This window comes from Ursus arctos, unplaced genomic scaffold (assembly GCF_023065955.2).
Source record: "Ursus arctos isolate Adak ecotype North America unplaced genomic scaffold, UrsArc2.0 scaffold_4, whole genome shotgun sequence".
Lineage (NCBI taxonomy): Eukaryota > Metazoa > Chordata > Mammalia > Carnivora > Ursidae > Ursus > Ursus arctos.
The window spans coordinates 25,034,769-25,041,221 of record NW_026623056.1 but is presented as its reverse complement, the minus strand read 5'-3'; positions in this window follow the sequence as shown (position 1 = coordinate 25,041,221).

Genomic DNA, 6,453 nt, shown 5'->3' with positions numbered 1-6,453 from the left:
AAGATCCCTTCCTGCCCTGTGTTCTGGGGAGCCAGCTTGGGCCCCACACTCGCCAGGGGCTGTGAGCAGGGCTCTGAGGGGAGGGGGAGAAGAAGTCACCTCACACTGTATCAGGAAAGGAAGAGTTTGAACTTTGTGGGGGGGACGTGTGCTTGGGCCAACGTCTGCTATGGGAAGGCCCCCTTCGGTGTCCCCTGCTCTGCCCCCTGTCCCCGGTCATCCCAGGTGAGTGGCGGGGCTGGGGACATGATGGGTTATGCTGCGCTGGGATAGCGTGTGGGCTTGGCGCAGAGTTCCCAAGAGCAGACCTTCGGGAAGGACCAGGCCTACCTGTGAGCAGGGCTCAGCCAGTCCCCAGCTGTGCGATGGGTGTGAAGGTGGGTGGACATGATGTTTTAGGTCAGTGTTTCAGTACTTAGAGTCACTGTCTAGTGAAAGAAAAGAAAACAAAACGAAGAGTGTAGTTTACTTTGTCAGTTACGAACATCAACTGTCACCGTCTAGGGGCGGTTCTGAGACCGCAGTGTGTGCAGACACACACATGTGCCCGCGGGCTGTGCTGTCCCGTGGCCTCATCTCTCCTGCCTCTCCCTGGCGGGCTCGCAGCCTGGCTCCCGTCTGCAGACCCCACGGCTTCCGTGGTGTTGAGGGTACCTACTCTCGGCTTGGTCGCCTCCCTGCTGCCAGTGATGGGGTCACAGGCCGAAGCCTCGCAGGGATGGGACAGTCTGGCTGTATTGAGGGCCTTGCCTGCCACTCTGCCTTCTCAGTCATTTAGAATATGGGGGGGCTGTCCTAACAGAAAGGCCAGAGATGTGGCCGGGCAGCTAAAATGTCCCCGGAACTAGCCTTCGAGGACAGCTGTCAGCAGCAGGCCCATGGCACTGGCCTCTCTGCAGGTGTAGGTAAATCCCAGGGGGCCCCAGGAGCCTATCGGGCTCAACCCTGCCCTCTTCCCGAAAGCCTCAGTGGGTGGCATCACCGAGCCCTGCCCAAGCCTGCCATCTGCATGGCATCCTTGGTCTTTCTAGAGTAGACAGAGCGTCACTGTTCACAAAGTGCTTCTATGTGGTTTCGATTTTCCCAATAAGGGAGGTATGCTCTTCACTTCATAGAGGGGAAACTGAGGCCCAGAAGGCATCATTCCCTTGCTCACAGTTACACGGCCACTTGCTGTCAGAACTGGATGGTGCCGTGAGTCTAGCGGCCTCCCCAGGGCAGCCCCGTTTCCCCAGTACCATCCTATTTCCCTGAGTTGGGGCCTGGGAGATCGCTGAGCCCCCTGACCCCACCTCGCCCTGCCCCACCCCTGAGGCTCAGCTCTCACCACTGTGGCTCGGGCATGATCGGCTTCTGGCGCAGCTGGGAAACCCAACGGAGCCGTGCCACCCCTTCCACATCCCGGCCCGTGTCTTCACTGCCAGCTGCCTCTGCTTCCAGGTGGGCGCCTCACGCTTCCCGCGTTCGGGGCGTACTCACGGCGTCTCCCCAGCTGCCCGCCCTCTTATGCCTGTGCGAGGCACTGGCCTGCTGCCTTCACACGGCACCCAGCCTTCTCCGCCTGCTGTCTCTGCTGGGGACGCACTTCCCAGGCGTCTGGGTCTCTGGGCTTTCGAGCAGGCTTGGCCAGCAGCAGGTGCAAGATGGGAGGGTGGGCGGGGACAGAAGCTGGGGTATTTCTTCCCCTGGCCCTGCGCTGGGCCCCCTCCAGGGCCTCAGCTCCACCTGCACAGGCCTACGGGGCTTGGTGTGGGGCCGGGTAGCTCCCGGCTCTAGTTACACTGCCTCCCTTTTTTGTCCTGCCCGCCCTAGAGGATGCGGGTGGCTTCCTCCCATTGCCACCCTCTGTGCGGCCTCAACATCCCATTCAGCTTCTTAGCTTTTACGTTGCTACGCAGCCGACCCTCCGAATTGAATTCCCTCCGTCTGCTGTGCTAGCGTGCTTCATGCTACCCAGCCGGACCCCTGACTGACGCCTCCCTTTCCCAGAAGATGACACCACGTCAGAGTGTTCATCCCTGACTTCACCTCCCCTCTACCCGTTTAGTCACTGGGTCAGAGGACTGGCTCTGGAATGTCTCCTGAGCCCATCCCCTCTCCACAGCTGCAGCCTGGGGCAAATCCAGATCATTCCTGGCCCGGATGACCCCAGCAGCCTCCCACAGCGGCTCCTAGAACCTTCCCAGCCAAGCCCGCCCTTTAGAACTGGGCTTTCCGATCTGACCCAAGCTGCCTTCCGGGCCTGGCCCTCTCCCTGGCCGTCCTCCGGACATCCCACACCAGATTAGTCACTTCCCAAACACTGCCACCCACCCCTGTTCACCTGTCTCTGCCTGGACTGCCCGTCTTTCTTACTACAAAACCTACTGACTCCTGAAGACCGGCAGCCGATGCTGTCTTCTCTGGGGTGACGCACGTCACTCCCCATTCTGCCTTCCATGACCCCCACTGCCTCCTTCGGAGTCCTCATGCATGGTGCGATTTTCTCAGCCCTCCTGTTCCCCAGGGACCTAGCGCCACGGCCAGGCCTCAGATGGGAATTCAGCAAATGTTTGTTGGCTGGAATGGAGAGAGCTGGTTGGAATCCGCTGGCCTCCCAATCCCCTGCAGATGGGGCTGGGCCCCAGGTCCCCGGCATGTTTGAACAATCCACCAGACAGTCCGGGGCCTCTCGCCCCTCACACCGGGCCTTGTCATTTCATTGACATTCTCAATGATCCTGGTTAATGTTTAATTTCGGCTTCTTTGTGTCCGGTGAAGCTGGGAACAGGGGGCTGTAGCTCGGAGTGTAAAAGACCACAAGAGGAAAACAAATACCCACCCGTTTTTACTTTACAGTTACTAACTGGTTATTCGCCCCCTCCCCCAGCTTTCTTGGAAGGAGTGGAAATGAACACAGACGGGAAGATGTAGCTCTCCCAAATGTTATAACCTTGTCAAGGACGTTAGAGACCCTCTCACCACAGGCTGCTGAAGCTGGGGCGGTGAGCCTCAGCAATGTACTGGGCTCTGGAAACACTCCATCTTCAGGAAACTTCCATCAAGGTCAGTTTCCCCGCATCACCACCCGGATTCCAGTGGGATCCTGGATAAAGCCCGAACTCATCAACTTTAAATTCAAGCCCCGCCTCCCGCCCCTCCCTCTCTGTTCAGCCTCAGCTGCCTCTTTTCCAGCCAGACATCCTGCTTATAGATTCCGGACAGGCCACGAGGTGGGTCTCCATCTGCGCCTTTTGAGGACAGTGTGGAGGAGTGGTTAGAAGTGTGAGGTCCAGGTGCCTGGGTGGCTCAGTCGGTTGGGCGTCTGTCTTCGGCTCAGGTCATGATCCCAGGGTCCTAGGATGGAGTCCTGCATCGGGCTCCCTGCTCAGTGGGGAGTCTCCTTCTCCCTCTCCTGCTCCCCCCGGCCCCCCCCAACTTGCACTCTCTCTTTCTCAAATGAATAAAGCCTAACAACAACAACAAAACGGTCCAAATTTGGACGGGCCAGAGGTCACATCCAAGCTCCAACCTGCCCCAGTTGGAATGGCCACACAGTCTCCAGGAAGCCCTCCCTGATTTCCCTGACCCAGTTATGCATCCGTCCAGTGTCCACCTGTTCCAAATGCCATCCTTCCCCTCACTCTCCTGGACAGCAAAACCTCCAGTCTTGTGATAGATATTTCATTGTCATTTATTCATGTGTTTGGCTAGTCTCTCCACCTGCACTCTGCGTGCCCCGACCTGCTTGAATAATAACATAAAAAGATGGAGACCCACTGTGAGCTTTGGCCAGAGCTGGCCATTCAGCACACTTTGGGGACAGGCTGCTCAGCGGGTACAGATTTGTCTGTAAGATAGGTGCCTGTAAGACAGGCCTCTGGTCTCTCTTCCCTGATGATTCAGAAGAAGAATCATGAACAAAAAACTGGCATGAGTCTCAACACGTAGGGTCGGTGGCTGACACTCAGATCTCAAACCTGTCCTCTCCTGGCTCATCTCCTAGAGGTGTGGCCCTTCTCCTGTAGCTGTCCTCATGGCCTGCGTGCGCTCCAGGCAGACAGCCCAGGAAGGACCTGGACCTCCACAGGCCCGCTTGAGTTCACGAGGTGCTGACCGTGGATGAAGATGAGGACTCACGTGTGCCACGTCTTGGGGAGCAGAAGGGGATGTTAATGAGTGTATGAAATCTGAAGTGCCCAGGATGATTGACGGACTGGGGACAAGTTCCTTCCCTCTTTGTGTCTCAGTTTCCCCTATCTGTCATGCCAGAGAATTGGATCAGATAATCCAGAACGTTCCATCCCGTTCTCTGATCCAGAGGTTTTGGGGAGGATGTAAAGAGGTTTTGCTAGCCCTCAACAAAGCCCGATCCTATGGGGCTTGACCAAACGGTGTTTAGAGCAGCGCTTCGAAACCCTCAGGTCATGTGAATCACCTGCATGTAGATAAAGGGTAGATTCCAGTTCAGCGGATCCCAGGTGGGACCTTCAGATCTGCATCTCTAACCGGCTCCCAGCTGATGTCAATGCTGCGGCCCGTGGCCCACACTTTGGACAGAAGTTGAGCCCGAGTTCTCCAGGTGCGCTCCCGGCAATGCAGCATCGCCTCACCTGGGAACCTACTGGAGCTAATAAGGCCCCACCACAGACCTACTGGATCAGAAACGCGGGGGTGGTGCCCAGTAATCTGTATTAGCGGTCCCTCCAGTGGATTCTGATGAAGCCTGGAGTCTGAACCACTGCTTTTAAGGAAACTGCTTCTGAACATGAGGGTACAGAGCAAACACCTAGAGAGGTTTTTTTCCCCTTTATTTATGTATTTATTTTTCATCCGTTTATATATATTTATAGAGCTCCTATGTCAAAAACTTGGCAGAGTGAATACCTTTAGCCTCTGACCCATCCCTCTAGAGAGTTTTTAAAAATACTGGCGCCTGGGTCCCGCTTCCAGAGCTTCCAGTTTAATTGGAAGGAGGTGCCTCCTGGGCATTCTGATTTTTAAAAGCTTCCCAAGTGATTCTAACGTGAGGCCGATGAGTGTTAGAATTGTCTTAGAGGCCTCAGGCCCCACGCCTAGGCCTGCGGGGCTTCTAGGCGCGCTCTCCGAGATGTGGCCACTAAAGGGCGCTGTCGCACCGCCGGCGGGTGGATCCGACTCCTCCCCGCCCGCGGCAGCAGCAGCCCGGGGGCTGGGGGGCCGGTGCCTGTGGGAGCAGCTCCTGGCCGAGGACGCCCTCCCCCGTGCGTCTGTACCTAGTTAGTCCTGGCCGTGGTCCCGCTGCGCTTGACGTCAGTGATGTGCTCCGTGCCGGAGAGACTTGGCCTTTGCGGTCGCCCGGAACAGGTTGCTTCACGCGGCCAGCCCTCCTGCCCTCCTCCTCCAGGCAGGATGCCGGGCTCACTCTGGGTACTTAGCCTTTGTTCACGCTCCGACTACTCGGTCTGAGACGCAGTGCCCTTCCCCATCTTCCCAGCAGCTTCCTGCCTCTCCTTTGCCTTGTCAGGGCCCTGAGGGTCCCAGGAAATCCCCCCCAGGCCTGAGTCCTTGGATTTAATAGGTCAGCTGCAGAAACCAACTCTTACCTTTCTTTCCCCTTAGGAGTTTCTCTACTCCTTGGCTCTCTTTTGCTCAGTTCCTTCCCTGCTGCCGGCTCTTCCCTTTTCTCTCTTATCTGAGCCGTGTGGATCAGACATTCCGAGCTCATGTGTTTTCATGCAGGAGTGGAAGAGATGGGGCCAGATGGCCAGGGTTTAATGTGACAGTTAAGACGGTGTGCCATTTGTAAGCAACATTGTCTATCTTGGTGGGTGGGAGCTGGGTGAGTTCTGGGTGTTGATGAAACGTCAATTAAAAAACAAAAAAAGATCCTCTTCAGGCAAGGGTGGGAGTTTATTCTGGAGATGAGAGCCCAATCAAGTACAATGATGTTTTCCTGTCTAGCTTCCCTCACCAGCTGAAGACATTCTTCCTTCTCCTGGAGTTGCTTTTCCCAGTGGGCAAGCCATTGTTGCATTTATCATAAATGTTCCATTTTATCCCTCTCCCCCCATCCCCCTCCCCAAAAAATCTGTTTGCTATCTGGGCCTCATCGGTGTGAGATTTCATCTGGTGAAAGTCTATGTGGGTAAAAGCAGCTTGAATACCACTGGTCTAGATGGTGCCTGATGACCCTTCTGCCTCCCACAGCTCACAGTTCCAAGAGGACAAGAGGTAATTCTCGGAAGCCGGAAGCTGGCTTCATTCCTGCTTCTGACCTTGACTTCGGGTACCTGTTCCTGGTTTCTCTCATGTGAATCCCACCCCATCCACCCCCAACCATGACCAGCCCATGAGGTGGGCATCCCCGCAGCCCCACAGGAGGGAGGCTGCTTGGATGAGGGAGAGGGACGCAATGTTAACACTGGGCTGATGGCAGAAAGCCAGGCCAGCCCAGAGGGGAAAACAGAGGCCCAGAAAGGGGAAGGGAGTTGC